Raw genomic sequence first — 20,435 nt, forward strand, 5'->3', positions numbered from 1 at the left:
TCTGAGTTATATATTATTCCATCCAATAAGTAAAATAAAAGCATTGTCTCTCTTCTATTGAATGTCACTAATGAATGAGCCCTTGCTTCCAGTAGCCTGACATTTTAATTCTGCACATTGCTCTCACACTCACATCTCTGCCCTCAGCCAACTGCACTGCTCCTGTGAGGCTCACTATAATTTTCATCTTTCGATTAAGCATTTACAGCATGCTGGACTCAATAATGAATTCAACAGTTTCAGAGTATAAACTCTTGTCCTGATATGATTTTCTTTTCTTTGCTTGTGGTGGTTTGTTTTCTTAAAACAGTGGCACGTGCAATCTTTTGATTTTTGGTTTCATTTTTTTGCTGCATTTACATTCCCTTTGGCCCTGGAGCAATTGTCATTCAATCTCCCTGTCTACCACCCTATCACCTTTCTTTTGCCCATATTCCTCCTGAATTTTGCTGAAAACTTATTACACCTCAAATATTTTCCCAGTTCTGATGAAAGGTCACAGGCCTGAAAGACGTTAGCTCTGTTTCTCTTCTCTGCACACAGATGCTGCCTAACCTGAGTCTTCGCCCAGCACTTTTTATTTCTATCCAAGAAAGGGTTGTGTTGTTCTCATCCTTACTTCTTCAGTCCCAACTTCCTTTGTTTCCTCAGCAGCTTGTGGGAAGGTTGTTTCCTCGCCTTGGCAAGGTTGTGAACCATGCTGAGGCCTTCCATCACTGCTCTGATGAGTATGTTCAGCATGGCCCAGACAGCAGACGTCCTGCTTTGCACCACTACTTTGTGAAATTTTGTACTGAATCAGTGGCCACATGGTTAGACAGAAGCCTTAGTCACCCAGTAGCTGCTCAATTCCCTTTACAATTTAGAAACTTATAAATAACAGATTATGCTTCTACAAATTCAGCAACAGTCAGCGGAAATCAATCAGTAACTGAGCTGAAAGAAGTCGATGCTCTCCATAAATAGTGCTAGTTGGTGGAGTGGTGGGGTGGGGCTTTCTGCTGAGTGTATATTCAGCCGTGTGAGGTTACATGAGGACACTGACTGGAATGTTAAATTTCAAAATGGCAGTGCTGGGATCAATTACTCAGTGGTTATCACTCTGACTACCATTGTATCCAGTGCATGCTCTCTGCACCCACAATAATATCATACCCAAGGCAGCACCTAAACTAGAACTGCACTGTGGGCACAATTTTGGACCAAAATAGCACCAGCGATACTGAGAAATCATGGCCACTCAACTGGATTTGAGGGTATGTCTTTTCATGAATAAAAGATTCTGCATAGCTACAGCTTACCCGTGGTTCTTTTCACGCAGGATCTAACATTTCAATAACGTTGGCAAGATATTTACCTATTTTCATATTTCAAGGGCCTAGTGTTCAAAAATGACTGGAACGGACGGCATGCACAGTTTTAAATTCTGCTCATCTGTTCTTAATTCCAACACAATGTCACGTGATAATCTGGAGTAGAAATCAGCTCGTTCTCCACACTGAAGAAAAACTACATTTCAAACTAACCCTGGATTATCAGAAAAACCACACAACTCTGAATTGAAAGAATCATAACATTTTAACATTTCTTTCAGTGTTTGAAGCCAATCCTTCTGCAAAAGCTGTATTATCATTTCACCATCATTATGTTCTTGCTCAATCCCTTAATGGGAATTTAAGGTGACACCACAGTTTTCAAAGGCAATGAAGTGAAATATTGTCCATTCCCACCTCCACTATTCCAGTTGATTGGTTCATAAAGATAATTTTCCATGGTCCATGCGTCATTGGAACCTGTGTTCCAAGGACAACATCAGCAAATTAGTCTGAATTTAACCCATTAATCCCCAAACCCATTTTTGACTGACTATTTGCTTTAAAAAAAAATAGAATTGCACTGAGAACCTATCCTAGCACAAAAAATTAATCACAGATTCCCTGTACAGTGGAAGCAAACCATTTGGCCCTTTGGGTCTATACTGAGCCTTTGAACGTCTTCACAGCCAGACCCACCCCTCCTACCCTATTCCTGCTACACTACATTTTCCATGGCTAACCCAACTAGACTGCATGCACTGGACACAAGGGGATATTTAGCACGGCCAATCCAGTTAACCTGCACATCTCTGGACCATGGATAGAAACCACTGCACCTGGAGGAGAACCTTGCAGACAACAGGGAGCATGCGCAAACTTCATGTAGACAGCTGCCCAAGGGTGCAATTGAACCCTGGTCCGTGGTGTTGTGAGGCAGCAGTGCTAACCACTGAGCCATATGAATAATGATATAATGAATGAATAATAATAATGAATACAAAAGACAAGCTGATCCATTGGCCCTGTCTCATTTCAGTAATTATTTTATTTCAACACACAAAAAAAATGCAGCAGACGTCAAACTAGAAATAACCTATGAGCCAAACTGCTGAATTTATATGGGCCAATGCTGTCACAACATACCGGATGTCTGTACTTGTCCCAACAGCTATCATAGTGGGATTACTGTGCACCAGTCTGACAAAGGACACATGCACATGCACGCACACGCAAACACACTCTCAGACACACACACGCACATACACAAACACAAACATGCATGTATACATGCACAGACACGCATGCATGCACGCGCATAGACACACACACATACACATGCAGACACACACATCTTGTTGACACACATTTGAATGTAACATTATGCATGATATCTGGAACCCTTTGCACGATGCTCTGCCTTGGCATCCTGTGCTCACAATTATCAAACTCCAACCTCAATTGCCATTGAAAGTTGGTTGAAACCATTGCACTAGTGCTTCACTTAACAACTCCAACTCAATGTAGCTGCTGCCTGTCTTCTGTCACAGGGCCTCATATGAAGCAAACTTCCTGAGCAAGATCTACCAGTGGACATCCTTTGGATCAAGGAATGGGAAACAGAGGAATTCACTAACACGTTCCTTGTGATAAAACCCATCTATCACATGACAGATTTTGAATTACCACAGTGACACTGGTCCCTGCTAAACAGGTTCTGGACAGGCCAAGAGCCCAGTGCAGCCAAGCTGTACCATGGGGCCACAGTACCAACCACTCCTGTATTTGAGGAGAGCACAATCAATGCTGCATATTATCAAGAAGTGTCCCCCCTGCTACAGACAAAGTGCTTACTTTCAGCAAATGAATAGATTATCATTTGACTTTGGGGATTTGCATTCACCAAATGAATAAATAATTTTGGCCACCACCTCCAACCTAACATCTCTCTTTCCACAGACAGCGTGTAATTTCTTGCAACAGGTGAAAAAATGTGGGAAAATCAAACCTATAGATAATGAAAATAAAAATAACTCTATAGTCAACCAAATGTCTACCATGTCTCTTAATCTCCACTGTCACTTTGCGTTATTAATTTTGTACCTGCATTTTTTAGTTTTATGTTTATGGACCAAGTTAAATATTCTGCTATATCCAAAATATTTAGATGTTTATCATAATCAATATTTCACTAAACTCTCCAATAGCTAAAAAAAAATTGTTTACATCATATCATTTAGCTACTTCAGCTACTTTCAGGAAACATCAGGCCTAATCTGTGAATACCACTGTAATGCATAGCATGCATGAATTATTGTTGGTATAAACCATTCCCTATTAGCCAATTTCAACTTGCTTTGAATTCACTTCGAAACAAAATGATAAATGATTATTTAGCTAATAAAGTGATGATTTATTCCTATGGTTCTCACACAAATTTGAAATATTACTGGATTCCATCTTCACTTCCCCAGGGACTCCTTGTTGTAGCAAATCAGCCCACGCAAAGGTTCTGCTTTACAATCGCTTTGTTCCTGAATCTTCTGCACAGATTATACAGAGCAGCAAATTACTTAAATCCATGGTGATAAATTTTGCACCAACAGGGTATTTCATATGATGTGGCAGAGCTTATGTTATCCCTTGTAGCATGTGTCCGTGGGAATGATAGTATTAAAGAATCCAACAGACCTTTATTACAGATAACTGTTATATACAAGCATTTGATTACAATTCCTTCTCCATTCACTTCATGGTGTACTTTAAATCAGTCTGAGTTGGCTTCCGTTCCTTGACAATGTCATATAATGATCAATAAGTGACTGTGCATGATCTGACATGGTTGCTGGCATCCAAGAATTGGATTGGATTTCACCCTTGGCCTCTCTGCCCAGTTTTGGTGGTTTGCCCTGCTGCTCACTCATTGTGCACCTCATTTACTCTTGTTTGTATTTGAAGAAGAATGTCCTGTGTCTAGAAATAATGAGACATTTGTTTGCCACTCACGTTCATTCACATGTGCTTTCCAAACCTAAGTTGTACTGGAAATGGTCCATTCTCCATGGCGTTGTTGTATTTTTGTGCAACACCAACATAAAACTCGCACTTCATTGCTCAACACTTAATGATCATTTGAGACCATACATTCTGTTGGATCAATCATCAAGCTATTATCCACTCAATGTGATGTGGCCCAATTAGTACATATCGCTGAACTATTTTTTAAAGTTTTTTTTCAATCCATACAAAATAAACTGAAAAAAAACTCATCATGTTTGTTACATTACTGTCATTCATTCAAAAATTGAAATAAATAATCCATCACATGGACATAATCTTCCCTGTGCACTGTTAATAGGTCCGTTGCTACCTTCAGCCAGGGAATGAATGGAACATCATGTGAATATAGAGCTTCCTTCCACTGCTGGGGTTGGTATATTTGACATACCTCAGATGCATCATGAGTTGTTCAATATCTGATTTATCCATGTCTGGTACACGGATAGTCAAGGTAGCCAGTTTGAATGTGCAATCACCTTGTGCTCATTCTGTAACATGGGCATGATGGCCTCAATGGTACACTTTTTGGCTGAGTGTCAATTTCATCATGTTTCCTGGAGGGTTTCAGCTCCTGAGGCCAAATGAGTTGTCTCACTGCATCTTGTCAAATATGTCCCACTAATTATCCATTTCTGTCCTTAAGGCACCCTTCTCATCCAGCCCAACTCCCAATACCACTAACTCTGCATCACCTCTGCATTGCCTACTCCCTCAATCAGGACACTGCTTCACTTGCACCAACAATAACAGAGTACAAGAGTAAACTTGCAAGGTACATATAAAAAGATTTTACAGTCTGTTTTTAAGTATGCAAAAGGAAAAAGATAGGCCCTTACATTCTGATGATGAAGAACAACAAATGGTAGAACAAATAAACCTTTATTTTAGTCTATTTTCACAGAACGGAAAATAAATAACCTCCATCAATAAATGTATGTGATATAAGGGCTGATTTTAATGAAGGAATTGGTTAAAAAAAAAGAAATAATTGAGACTGAAATCTAATAAATCAACAGGCACTGACAACTTGCACACTACTAGGGTACAAAAGGAGATAACAGTACAAATAGTAAATGTACTGGTTGTTATTTCCCAAAATTCTGCACATTCTGAAGCTGTTCTGGCAGACTGAAGGGTGAGAAATGTCACTCCACTACTTAAAAAAGGGGGGAGAGAGAAATCACAGAATTAAAGGCCAGTTGGCACAGCATTAGTAGCAGAAACATTGCTGAGTTCTTTTATAAAAGATATGATTAACAAGAAACCTAAAAAGTACCAATAAGATTACACAAAATCACATTGATTGATGAAAGGGAAATTGTGTTCGATAAATTTACTCGAGATATTTAGTGTATAACTTGTAGAATAAATGAGGGGAAAACAGTGAATGAGGGGCAGAAAGATTTTCAATAGGTTTTAATAGTCACACATTAGGGATTATTGTGCACAATTACAGCACATGGGATTAATGGTAATATACTGAGATGGATAGAGGTTTGGTTAGTGGACAAAAAACAGTCAATTGGGATGAATGGGTCTTTTTCAGAGTGGAAAGTGATGAAAAAACAGACCTGCAATATAAAAAATATCAGTTCTTGGGCCCCAGCTACTTGCAATATATTCACAGATCTTCGACTTCCTGACCTACAGACTGCAATCAGAAAGAATAGGCGATAACACCACCTCCACCACAATCTTCAACACAGGTGCCCTGCAAGGCTGTGTACTCAGCCCCCTCGTATACTCCTTATACACTCACGACTGAGTGGCCAAATTCTGCCCAACTCCATTCACAAGTTTGCTGACAACACTGCCATTGTAAGATCGGATCTCAAATAACAATGAGACAGAATACAGGAAAGAGATGGAGTGCTTAGCATTATGGTGTAAATACAAAAATCTCTTCATCAACATCAGCAAAAAAAAGGAGCTGGTCATTGACTCCAGGAAACAGAGTGGAGTGCATGCCCCTGTCTGCATTAATGTTACGGAGGAAGAAATGGTCGAAAGCATAAGTTTTATGAGGTTTGATCACCAACAATCTGTCCTGGTCCATCATTTGATGCAATGGTCAAGAAACACACAAAATCTCTACTTCCTCAGGAGACTAAGGATATTCAGCATGTCCACAAGGACTCTTACTAATTTCTTTAGATGTACTATAGAAAACATCCTATCTGGATGCAGCACAGTGTGGTATTGCAATTGCTCTTCCCAAGAATGCAAGAAACTAGAGAGGGTCATGAACACAGCCCAGTCCATCATGCAAACCAGCCTTCCATCCATTGGCTCCATCTTTACTTCCCACTGCCTCAGGAAAACAACCAACAAAATCAAAAACCCCTCCAACCGTGGTTATACTCTCTTACACCCTCTTCCAAAAGATACAAAAGCTTGAACACATATACGAATAGACTCAGGAACAGCTTTTTCCCCACTGCTTTCGTACTTTTGAATTGACCTCATGCTAATTCTGAACTCCCTGCACCTTCGTTATGGCTGTAACACTGCATTCTGCACTCTGACACCCTGATGCACTTTGTATGGTACGATCTGCCTGTACAGCATGCAAAACAACACTTTGTCTTATTGTTGTTATACGAAATAGAGTGCAATCAACATATATTAAAATTCTGGATGAGAGAAACAAATGTAGTTTTCCAAATTTGCTTATGACGTAAAATTAAGTGAGATTGTGAGTGATGAGTAGCGTATAAAGAATTTTAAAGCTGGGGCAAATGTGTGAAGTTGTTCACCTCAATACGAAAAATAGAAAGCTAGAGGATTATTTAAATAGTAATTGATTGGGGAATGTTGATATACAGAGGGACCTGACATCTTTGCTTACCAGTCACTGAAAGCAAGCATGTTATTGTGGTGTAGTTGTAGCGTCTCTTCCTCTGGGCTAGGGGCTCAGGTTCAAGTCCCACCTACTCCAGAAGTATGTAATAATATCTCTGAACGGGTGGTTTAGAAAATATCTGCAGATGCAGTGAGCATTTCTGAAGGCAAATGGTATATTGGCCTTCATTCCAAGAGGGCAGGAGCAAAGAAGTCTTTGCTGCAGCTGTACCAGGGCCTTGGCCAGAAAAATAAATGAGGTATTGTGTGCAGTTTGCATCTCCTTAACCAAGAAAGATATACTTGTCATACAGGGAATGCGGTGAAGGTTCACCAGGCTAATTCCTGGCAATGGCGGGTTTGTCACATGAGGATAGATTGGGGTGGGTGGGTTGGTGTTCAGTTGGGTTTAGAAGAATGACAGGGACTGTCATTAACACATTCTGGCAGGGCTGGACAGACAGGATGCAAGAGTGGTGCCTCCCTGGCCTTGATGTCCAGAACATAAGGTCACAGTTTGAGGATACACAATAAATCATTTCAGACTGATATGATAAGCAATTTCTTCACTGAGTGGGTGGTGAACCTACAGTATTCTCCACCACAGTAGCATGCGACCAAGCCAAAGAGTATGTTTAAGAAATAAATAGGTTGCTTTTTAGAGGCTAAAGTTACCAAGGGGCATGGGGAGAGAGTGAGAGTATGGTGTTGAGAGACAGGATCAATCATGATCCCAATGAACGGCTGAACAGGCTTGATGGGCCAAATGGCCTAACCTTCATCCAATTTTCTATGTTTTTATATCTTGGAGGTACATTGACTTATTGACCATGAGACATGACACAACGCTTTGTTCTGAAATCCACTAAAGTCACAGATTAGCAACCCTTCTTTAAATACTAATCTGTGAATTCCACATTTACCCAGTTTAGCAGTTCCAGCTGAGAAAATGTATTACAATCTTGAGATAATCCTGAACATTCGTTCCCTCTTTAAATAATCATTTCTTTATTGATAAAGCACCTTATCCTACCAAAACCTTAAAGCTGTTTCAAAAAAAAAGTTGATTCCATCTGAATAAGCAAACAGGGCGTCAGTTTAACAATACAAAAAAAGAACATTTGCAGTTTTTCAGCTGAATATGTGCTGAATTCCCTGGGTGCTTGCAATACTATTTCTGAACGCTCCAAACTGGAATTAAAAATAATTTCAAAACTCACAAGTTTATCAGATTAAATTATGAGCACCTCCAACTGTACAGCAATATGTCAGTAACATGCATATCTCAGCTTTGGATGGTGAAAGGAATAAAGCCACATTCCAAGATCACAGCACACTATTTAGACTAGTGAGTTTTGAGAAGATTTGTAGCTCAGGTTGAGTTTCTGGATGTGAGTTTGCTCGCTGAGCTGGAAGGTCAGTTTTCAGACATTTTGTCACTTTTTTTTATTTGAAAAAATATACTTTATTTATAGAATGTACAAAAAATAAAACATTTATACACCTATCCAGTCATGCAATCCGCTCCGGGTTACCCAGGAAGTACATACACCAACTAAAGGCAAAAGCAAAACAAAGAAGAAAAAAAAACAAAGCAAAGAAAATACCCCGGCAGTCGTCTCCCCGCACAGTCCCCGTTGGCCCCCTGACCAGTTGGGGAAGGCGCCAGCTGGGCCCAGTGACCAGATAGGGCCCTTTTTTCTATTCTGGACGAGGGGTTTCATACGGTGGTCTTTCCCCACCGCGCCTTGGCGGCGGCTGCCCCAAGCTTTAGCGCGTCCCTCAGCACGTAGTCCTGGACCTTGGAGTGCGCCAGTCTGCAACACTCGGTTGGGGTCAGTTCTTTCAGCTGGCAGACCAGCAAGTTGCGGGCAGACCAAAGAGCGTCTTTCACCGCATTGATGGTCCTCCAGGCGCAGTTGATGTTGGTCTCAGTGTGCGTCCCGGGAAACAGCCCGTAGAGCACAGAGTCCCGCGTCACGGAGCTGCTCGGGACGAACCTCGACAAATACACTGTATCCCCCTCCAGACCTCCTATGCATAGGCACACTCCAGAACGAGGTGAGCGACAGCCTCGTCCCCCCCGCAGCCACCTGGAGGGCAGCATGCGGTGGCGCAGAGATTCCGGGCATGCATTAAGGATCTCACTGGCAGAGCCCCTCTCACCGCCTGCCAAGCAATGTCCTTGTGCTTGTTTGAAAGTTCTGGCGATGAGGCATTCTGCCACACGACTTTAGCAGTCTGTGTGGGGAACCACATGACGGGATCCACCCTCTCCTTTTTCCAAAGGGTCTCGAGGATACTACGTGCTGACCACTGCCTGATGGCCTTGTGGTCAAAGGTGTTTCCCTTCAAAAATTTCTCCACGAAGGACAGGTGTTACGGGGCGGTTCAACTGCTCGGAGCGTTCCGCAGCAACGAGGCCAGGCCCATCCTTCGCAACATTGGGGACAGGTAGAACCTCAGTAAGTAGTGACACTTGGTGTTTGCGTACTGAGGTTCTACGCACAGCTTGATGCAGCCGCGCACAAAGGTAGCCATCAGGGCGAGGGTGGCGTTTGGTACGACCTTTCTCCCATTTTCCAGGTCTTTGCACATGGTGTCCCTGCAAACCCGGTCCATTCTCGACCCCCAAATGAAGTGGAAGATGGCCCGGGTGACCGCAGCGGCACAGGTCCAGGGAATAGGTCAGGCCTGCGCAACATACAACAGTACCGAAAGCCCCTCACACCTGACAACCAGGTTCTTACCCACGATGGAGAGGGACCAAAGTGTCCACCTGCCCAGCTTCTGCTTCAGTTTGGTGATACGCTCCTCCCAAGTCTTAGTGCACGCCCCAGCTCCACCGGACCAAACACCCAGCACCTTCAGGTAGTCTGTCCTGACGGTTAAGGGGATGAAGGAGCGGTCCTACCAGTTCCCAAAGAACATGGCCTCGCTCTTACCCCGACTGAATTTGGCACCCGAGGCCAGTTCAAACTGGCCGCAGATGTCCAACGGCCTACTCACCGACCGACGATCGGTGCAGCAGACGGCAAAGTCGTCCATGTACAGGGAGGTCTTGACCTGAAGGCCTCCGCCGCCTGGGATAGTCACGGCCTTCAGGCTCACGTCCTTCCTGATGGATGCGGCAAAGGTCTCCACACAGCGCACGAACAAGGCAGGAGAGAGTGGGCAGCCCTGCCTGACTCCAGATCTGATGGGAAAACTGTCCGATTCCCACCCGTTGATCAAGACTGCGCTAACGATGTTGGTGTAGAGCAGCCGGATCCAATTGCGGTTGCCCCCCTGAACCCCAATTTGGAGAGGACGTCCCTCATGTAAGCATGAGAGACCCTGTCAAAGGCCTTCTCCTGGTCCAGGCTGACGAGGCAGGTGTCCACCCGCCTGTCCTGCATGTAGGCGATCGTACCCTGATGAGCGCAAGGCTCTCAGCAATCTTCCTGCCTGGCACAGCACAGGTTTGGTCAGGATGAATCACCGACTCTAGGACAGACCTGACCCGGTTGGCTATGACCTTGGCCAGGATTTTGTAGTCCACGTTCAATAGTGAAATGGGACGCCAATTCTTAATTTCTTCCCTCTCCCCTTTCCTCTTGTAAATGGGGGTAATGATGCCCTTCCTCATGGACTTGCACATTTCCCCTGCCCGAAGCGCACTATCGTACACCTCCAGCAGGTCCTGGCCAACCAGGTCCCACAGAGCGAAATACAGCTCGACCGGTAAGCCGTCGCTCCCGGGAGTCTTATTCCTCTCCAAGGACTTGAGGGCTCTGGTCAGCTCATCCAGGGATATCGGCCAGTCCAGCCACTCCCACGTGCCGTCGTCTAAGACCTCCGTGACAGACAACAGGAACGACTCAGAGGCCGTGCTGTCCATGGGCTTTGCGTCGTACAGCCCGGCATAGAAGGATCTGCTGATCCTCAAATTTCGGGCCAAGACTACTTCACCGAGCCGTCGTCCTCCTGCAGCCGGCGAAACACAGAGCTCTCTTTGTGCACCTTCTGAAGGAAGAAACGCGAACACATCTCGTCCTGCTCCACAGAGCGGACACTGGACCAGAAGATTATCCTGGAGGCCTCCGCAGCAAAGAGCGAGGCTTGCTGGCCCCTCACCTCGTGGAGGTCCTCCATGACATCGACCCCCATCAACTGCAGAAGGAGCTGTCCCCACGTCGGATCTTCCATCTGCATCCATGATGGAGTTGAAGTCTCCGCCTAGGATGACCGGCCTGGACGTAGCCAACAGGGGTGGAAGCCGCTGCAGGACGGCCAACCGCTCCCTCCGTACCACTGGGGCGTACACGTTGATCAGCCTCAGGGGAGCGTTCCTGTCGGTGACATCAGCCACTAGGAGGTGCCCCCCCGACCACCCCCTGAACTTGAGAGATGGTGGAGTTGCGCCCCCGCGGCAGGATAGCAAGGCCCAAGGAGCGACAGTCGTTACCCCTCCGACCAGATTGAAGGCCCACAAGTCCAGGCGCCGGACCATTTCCCGTACCTGCTGAGGTGCGGTATCACGCACTCCTGCAGAAACAGGAGATCTGCCTTGACGGTGGTCAGGTAGGCCAACGTGGACACACATCTTTTGTTGGACTTGACACTGTACACATTAATGCTCGCAACTCGTACCCCCATTGTGGGCAGTGACCGCAGTACCCTCCCCAAGTCCAAGGTCCAGCCCCTCCATCTGTCCCTTCATGCCCATTGCCCGGGCTAACTGCTGGACGCTCTCCGGGCTCAGGAAACGGTCCATGCTGCCTTCCGGGTGGCATCCCCCCCGTCGGGGGTACGGAAGCAGGAGAGTCCGGCTCTGGGTCAGGCTGGGGACGCGCTGTTTCCTCCTTCCCGCCTGGAAGTTCCGGGGGGCCCTCCAGGGCCCCAGTAGCATGTGGCTGGGTGTCGGAGGGAGCCTCAGGACGCCTCCCATCACCTGGAAGCGGGGTGCTGCTTTCCTTCTCCCTTCAGATCTTTAGCTTCTGCTTCGGGCGGGCCTCCTCCGAATCTCCCTCGTCAGAGGAGCTCTTATAGCCCCCCGTAGCTGCCTCTTCCCGCCTGATGGTTGCGGTGCCTGGGCCCGCCGGCGCGCCTTCCTCCTCGCATTCCGGACCGTCGTCCACTCCCCTGGGTCACCTGTTGCCGCCTCCATCGACTCCGGGTTGTCGGCGGGGAGCGGAGCCTGCAGTGGCGCTTTGCTGGCCTCGGGTCCATCCTGTGGGGCTGGGCCCTCCTGCACGGCCTGGCCCTCCTGCACATTAGCGGGGTCCTTGCAGGGCCCTGTTGCCTTCCTCTCCTCCGGGGGGGGGCTTGCGCCGCATTGCCCCTGCCGGCGATGTGGGCATAGGTGGTCCCCCGCTGCAGGCATGCCCTATAGAGGTGGCCCGCTTCCCCGCAAAGGTTGCAGCTTTTCTCTTGTGGGCAATCCTTTGCAAGGTGGCCCTCCTCCCTGCAGTTCCTGCAGATGGTGGCTTTGCAGTCGGCCGCCACGTGACCTGACCTACCACAGGCATGGCAGACTTTAGGTTGCCCTGCGTAGGTCAGGTAGCCCTTGCTCCCGCCAATCGCGAAGCTGGACGGCGGGTGTATAATGTTCCCGTCCGCGCCCATCCTCAGCGTCACCTTGACCTGCCTCTTACTGGTCCAGATGCCGAAGGGGTCCATGATGTTGGTGAGGTCCCCTTCCACCTTCACGTACCTTCCAAGGAAGGTCAGGACATCAACTGCTGGCACATGCGGGTTGTACATGTGTACAGTCACCATACAGCTCCTCTGCGCTGGTATCACGAACAGCGGGACAGCGGTCAATACAGAGAAGGGGCCTTCACCTCCTTTCTCCTTGAAAGCCTCCAGGAAGCGCTCGCAAAGCTTGGCATTCCCGAAAGTTACTTCGTAAAAACCTCCTCCAGGGAAATCCTGCAGGCAGTAAATGTCCGCAGCAGCGAACCCACAACAGTCCAACAGGACCCTCTTCACGAAGAAGGTGGCGTCCACAGGTGCACCTCCATCCACCTTCTTCACAGAAACGCGGATGGTGTTCTGGACCTCCTGACCAGGGGCACGAGCACTCGCCGCAGCCATCGTTGCAGGTTGGCTGCTCCCCTGAACCAGCATTAGGCCGAAGCCAGCATTAAGATCCACCGGATCCACCGGTTGCAAGGGTGCACAGCCAACCCGACATCTTCCTTCCAGCTCCAACACAGTCGTGCTCTCCTCTTGTCAGTCCACAAAAGAGTGGGTCTTTATTGCATTCAGGATGTAAGCTGGTTCACTGAGCTGGAAGGTTTGTTCCCAGACGTTTCGTCACCATTCTAAGTAACATCAACAGTGAGCCTCTGATGAAGCACTGGTGTTATGTCCCACTTTCTATTTATCTGTTTAGGTTTCCTTGGGTCAGTGATGTTATTTCCTGTTCTTTTTCTCAGAGGATGGTAGATTGGCTCCAAATCAATGTGCTTGTTGATGGAGATAATGGGAACTGCAGATGCTGGAGAATTCCAAGATAATAAAATGTGAGGCTGGATGAACACAGCAGGCCAAGCAGCATCTCAGGAGCACAAAAGCTGACGTTTCGGGCCTAGACCCTTCATCAGAGAGGGGGATGGGGTGAGGGTTCTGGAATAAATAGGGACAGAGGGGGAGGCGGACCGAAGATGGAGAGAAAAGAAGATAGGTAGAGAGAGTATAGGTGGGGAGGTAGGGAGTGGGATAGGTCAGTCCAGGGAAGACGGACAGGTCAAGGAGGTGGGATGAGGTTAGTAGGTAGGGGATGGAGGTGCGGCTTGGGGTGGGAGGAAGGGATGGGTGAGAGGAAGAACAGGTTAGGGAGGCAGAGACAGGTTGGACTGGTTTTGGGATGCAGTGGGTGGAGGGGAAGAGCTGGGCTGGTTGTGTGGTGCAGTGGGGGGAGGGGACGAACTGGGCTGGTTTTGGGATGCGGTGGGGCAAGGGGAGATTTTGAAGCTGGTGAAGTCCACATTGATACCATTGGGCTGCAGGGTTCCCAAGCGGAATATGAGTTGCTGTTCCTGCAACCTTCGGGTGGCATCATTGTGGCACTGCAGGAGGCCCATGATGGACATGTCATCTAAAGAATGGGAGGGGGAGTGGAAATAGTTCGCGACTGGGAGGTGCAGTCGTTTATTGCGAACCGAGCGGAGGTGTTCTGCAAAGCGGTCCCCAAGCCTCCGCTTGGTTTCCCCAATGTAGAGGAAGCCACACCGGGTACAGTGGATGCAGTATGCCACATTGGCAGATGTGCAGGTGAACCACTGCTTAATGTGGAATGTCATCTTGGGGCCTGGGATAGGGGTGAGGGAGGAGGTGTGGGGGCAAGTGTAGCATTTCCTGTGGTTGCAGGGGAAGGTGCTGGGTGTGGTGGGGTTGGAGGGCAGTGTGGAGCGAACAAGGGAGTCACGGAGAGAGTGGTCTCTCCAGAAAGCAGACAGGGGTGGGGATGGAAAAATGTCTTGGGTGGTGGGGTTGGATTGTAGATGGCGGAAGTGTCGGAGGATGATGTGTTGTATCCGGAGGTTGGTGGGGTGGTGTGTGAGAATGAGGGGGATCCTCTTTGGGCGGCTGTGGCGGGGGCGGGGTGTGAGGGATGTGTTGCGGGAAATGCGGGAGACGCAGTCAAGGGCGTTTTCAACCACTGTGGGGGGAAAGTTGCGGTCCTTGAAGAACTTGGACATCTGGGTTGTGCGGGAGTGGAAGGCCTCATCGTGGGAGCAGATGCGGCGGAGGCGGAGGAATTGGGAAGAGGGGATGGAATTTTTGCAGGTGGGTGGGTGGGAGGAGGTATATTCTAGGTAGCTGTGGGAGTCGGTGGGCTTGAAATGGACATCAGTTACAAGCTGGTTGCCTGAGATGGAGACTGAGAGATCCAGGAAGGTGGGGCATGTGCTGGAGGTGGCCCAGGTGAACTGAAGGTTGGGGTGGAAGGTGTTGGTGAAGTGAATGAACTGTTCGAGCTCCTCTGGGGAGCAAGAGGCAGCGCCGATACAGTCATCAATGTAACGGAGGAAGAGGTGGGGTTTGGGGCCTGTGTAGGTGCGGAAGAGGGACTGTTCCACGTAACCTACAAAGAGGCAGGCATAGCTGGGGCCCATGCGGGTACCCATGGCCACCCCCTTAGTCTGTAGGAAGTGGGAGGAATCGAAAGAGAAGTTGTTGAGGGTGAAGACGAGTTCGGCTAGGCGAATGAGGGTTTCCACTCCCCCTCCCATTCTTTAGATGACATGTCCATCATGGGCCTCCTGCAGTGCCACAATGATGCCAACCGAAGGTTGCAGGAACAGCAACTCATATTCCGCTTGGGAACCCTGCAGCCATATGGTATCTTTGTGGACTTCACAAGCTTCAAAATTTCCCTTCCCCCACCGCATCCCAAAACCAGCCCAGTTCGTCCCCTCCCCCCACTGCACCACACAACCAGCCCAGCTCTTCCCCTCCACCCACTGCATCCCAAAACCAGTCCAACCTGTCTCTGCCTCCCTAACCTGTTCTTCCTCTCACCCATCCCTTCCTCCCATCCCAAGCCGCACCTCCATCCCCTACCTACTAACCTCATCCCACCTCCTTGACCTGTCCGTCTTCCCTGGACTGACCTATCCCCTCCCTACCTCCCCACCTATACTCTTCTCTCCACCTATCTTCTTTTCTCTCCATCTTCGGTCCGCCTTCCCCTCTGTCCCTATTTATTCCAGAACCCTCACCCCATCCCCCTCTCTGATGAAGGGTCTAGGCCCGAAACGTCAGCTTTTGTGCTCCTGAGATGCTGCTGGGCCTGCTGTGTTCATCCAGCCTCACATTTCATTATCTTGGATTCTCCAGCATCTGCAGTTCCCATTATCACACGTCATCTACAAAATACCTTGCAAGAACTGTGACAAACACTACATTGGACAAACAGGCAGAAAGCTAGCCACCAGGATACATGAACATCAACTAGCCACAAAACGACATGACCCACTATCACTAGTATCCTTACATACAGATGAGGAAGGACACCACTTTGATTGGGACAACACATCCATCCTAGGACAAGCCAAACAGAGACACGCAAGAGAATTCCTAGAAGCGCAGCATTTCAACCGGAACTCCATCAACAAACACATTGATTTGGAGCCAATCTACCATCCTCTGAGAAAAAGAACAGGAAATGACATCACCAACCCAAGGAAACCTAAACATATAATTAGAATGTGGGACATAACACCAGTGCTTCATCGGAGGCTCACTGATGATGTTACCTAGAATGGTGATGAAACGTCTGAAAACTAACCTTCCAGCTCAGCGAGCAAACTCACGTCCACCATTTAGACTGACACAAAAAGACTGTTGCATTGTCAGAGGCGCTATCTCCCAGATGAAATGTTTAACTGATCCTTTATTTCTCTCCTTCTGTGGATGCAAAAGATCTTGTGTCATTTTTTAATGAAAAACAAGGAAGTGTATGTTTAGATTGCAAGTAGTCTGGAATGTAAGATAGTTTATGATCACTGATCCTGGGGATCAGGCTCACTGAGGGGACTGGAAAAGTCAATATTGTGCAAGGTGGTAAGGGCAATGAGGTAAGCATTGGCTGGGGGAAGAGCCCTTAGTCAGATAGTGGCTCATCTTCATTATTATTTTACCAGTGGTGGATTAGGTGTTAAGTAATCCTGGGTGGATTGAGGTCCTTATGGACCCAATTCATTGTGGTTCAGGGGCCTCTTTCTGCTTCTGCTACTGCTATTACAAAATGGCAGACCATATCCCACTCCATGTGAAAAGCTGCAAGGATATCCAGATGGCCTGGCAGTGGATTAGGGTTAAGGATTTTTCAAGTCCGCATTGATGCATGCCCATGGCCTCTTAATCACTCCTTCGGCCATCCCCACCATACCTTTGCAGGATAGATTAAAACAATGTGTAGCATACGGAAAGTCAACATTAAACGAACCAAGTTTATTCTGCCATGTACTTAAAATAGCCAGAAGATCATGCTTATTACACTCTTGCTTCCTTAGTGAATACGTTGCACAATGTTCAAAATCCCATACAATTGATATACATCCATTGTTTTCCATCTATTTACAAATCCAGCTTAACCACTGGTTTCCTATTCCTAATAGGATAGATCATTCTTTGACTTGAAGTCTGAACTTGAGGAAGGATCTTGACTAGTCTTAGTCTGAGGCTGTGGAGATGTTTTCTCCCAGAAGGACTGATTTAACCATGGATGTGCAATTGCATTTTCTCCATCAGATTGGCACTGGTTTCAGGTATAACTTTGTTGGAGCAACTAACTTTTGATATTCCACTTGTATACAACTGTCCAATTCAGCATATTCATTTGAATTTTAAAAACTCCTTTCTTCATGAACCTCAGTCGGTTAAAGACAGTATAAATGTACAAGCAAAATTGTTAATCTCCCAAACATCTTGAGCAAGTACAATCAAGGATCATTTATTTTTACAAGTCTTCCTAATTGTCACTTCAACCCTTAAAATGATGTCCTTTTACTTTAACCTTATGGTTCAACTTCAGAATTGTCTAATTGTACTCCCATCAAGATTCTCTCTTTGTTTGGTGAATTTTTGTTCCATTGATGGTGCTCAATGTGTTTTCTGCAATTTAATCCTTGTTCAAGGCTTTCTCCTAAGAATGAATGCAGCTCGCATTCTAATAACAGTGGTATGAAACTTGCCATAATAAATTAACAAGAAATATCACCAGCTTCTTCCAGTTCATACTGAGCATTTGTTTGACAAGAACATGCTCAATAACTTGTATAACGTGCTTTGCTGCTCCATTCGAAGTGGATGATACAGTGGAGCTTCAGTGTGTTTTACCCATTCATCTCACAAAATTTGAAAACTTTTCTGAACAAAACTGAGATTTAGTGTCAAGAATGATTTCCTCTAGGAACAATAAGAAACAATCAAACTGCACAGAATCTTGAATGTTTTGCTCATTCTTGTTCAATTAATTGAAAACATCTCAGCCTAATTCACATGGCTGCCCAACACAATAAATAGCTGATTGCTTTCAAATTCTCCAAAATCCTTATCCAGTCTTGACAACCAGATGTTTGTAAAACCCAATCTCAAGTGATTCATGAAGGTCACACTTTAACTGTTGTCAGTTTCTTTCTGAAATTACCACACTGATTGCCCACATAACATAACTTTTATCAACCACAAACTCATTCTTAAGGCCAGAACGTTACCTGATCACTTAATTCTTTATTTGTACTGACCACTCATTGATCATTTAGTCATACAACTAAGATAATACATGGTCCCTTTGAGTTCTTCTATCAATGTCATTTGCTGTCACTGATAAGTCATCGAAATGTGACCAAAACACCTCCCGGTTAGTTTCTACATCGGATGAGGTAGCAACCTCGGCTTTGATTCATTATTTAACTCAATGTCAGACAGGCATTTGTTGGACCTAAATTTTGGAAAAAAAATGCAGCCTCCTGACAAAAGTAGCGAACAGATCATTGATGTTTGCAAAATTATTAGATGGAGTGCATGCTAGCCCCGATTTCCAACTACTTTATAAACCCCACATAATTTAAAACTATTTAGTACTGTTATGGGAGAAGCTCAACTAATTCGTTCAAGCCTTGCATTAATGTTCTCTGCTTCCAGTCTTTTCAGATCTTGCTGAATTTTCTCCCTTGGAGCTTACACAACTGTGCAACGTCTGTGGTCTGGCAATCCTCCTAAACTGTAGGTTGACCTTACAACATTGAACTGGGTGGTCAGTTTCACAAAACACTCAAAGATACTGAGTAGTTATATTATCTTGAGTTGTGAGCTTCACTTTTATGCAGAAAAAGTCTTTACGATTTAATTTCGTTGTTTTTAATTAGGTCCTCCCAAGAAAGATTGGTTTTTGACCCTGCAATACAATAAAGGAGCCCAGTGCTTCTTGTGGGTAACTGTTTTGATAAATTTGACAAACCTACTCTCAGTCTGACAGACTGCAAGTAGTAAAGCTGATAAGGGGAAACCAGTGGATGTGGTTTACATGAACCTTCTGAAGGCTTTCACTAAGGACATATATAAAAGACTGGCATGTAAAATTAAAGCCCATGGGATTGGGAGCAGTGTACTAGCAGGGATACAGAGCTAGCCCACAGATAGGAAATGCAAAATGGAATAAACAGATCTTTTTCTGCAACTGCTGGAACGCCAAAAGGATCAATGTTTGTATCCCAGCTATTTACAATATATATTAATGACAGATGACGGAAGTAAATGTAATATCAAGTGTGCAGATGACACAAAGCTGGATTGAGGGATGAGCTGTGAGAAGGATGCATAGAACTTCACTGTGATTTGGACAAGTTGAGATAGTGAGCATATACATGGCAGATGACGTGGATAATGTGAGGTTATCCACCTTGGTAGCAAAATCAGGATGGCAAATTATTACTGAATGGTGATAGATTGGGAAAGGGGAGGTGCAGTGAGACCTGGGAATGCTTGAACACAGCAGGGGATGAAGAACGCAAATGGTATATTTGGCTTCATAGTGACAGGATTCGAGTATTGGAGCAGGGATGGCTTGCTGCAATTGTACAAGGCCATGGTGAGACCACACCTGGACTGTTGTGTGCAGTTGTAGTCTCCTTCTCTGAAAAAAGATGTTCTGGCTTAGACGGAGTGCAATGCAAGTTTACCAGACGAATTCAGCAAGACTGAAGTACAAATAGAGACTGGATCAGTTAGGACTAGATTCATTTGAGTTTAGGAGAATGAGTTGGAGTCACATGGGAACCTATAAAGTTCTAATAGCTTAGACAGGGTAAACGTAGGATGTTCTTGATGACCGGCAATTCCAGAACCAGGCATCACATTCTAGGGATGTCGGATAAGCCATTTAGGACCAAGATGATCAGAAATTTCTTCACCCAGAAAGTAGTGAGCCTGCGAAATTCTCTGCCCCAGAGAGCAGTTGAGGCCAAAACATTGAATGCTTTCAAGAAGGAGATATAGTTGTTTGTGCTAAAGGGATTAAAGGATATAGGAAGAAAGCAAGTTCAGAACAAGCAGCCATACCTATATTGAATGACAGAGCAGACTCAAAGACCAAAGTGGCCTACTCCTGCTCCTATTATCTATTTTTCTCTGAGGCCTGCTAGCACTTAATGTGCTCCAGCCAGGTGGGTAATTAAATCATTGAATATCAATGTGTTCAAACCTATCTTTTACATGTAAATAGAA

General features: G+C 46.0%; 1 protein-coding gene across 2 annotated transcripts in view; it reads right to left on the reverse strand.

The window, feature by feature from the left end:
- The window catches only part of si:dkey-65j6.2 (pleckstrin homology domain-containing family G member 4B), a 185,711-nt gene that overhangs the window by 94,892 nt on the left and 70,384 nt on the right, over positions 1–20,435 (reverse strand). The window lies entirely within an intron of this gene.

Source organism: Stegostoma tigrinum, chromosome 19 (assembly GCF_030684315.1).
Source record: "Stegostoma tigrinum isolate sSteTig4 chromosome 19, sSteTig4.hap1, whole genome shotgun sequence".
Taxonomy (NCBI): Eukaryota; Metazoa; Chordata; class Chondrichthyes; order Orectolobiformes; family Stegostomatidae; genus Stegostoma; species Stegostoma tigrinum.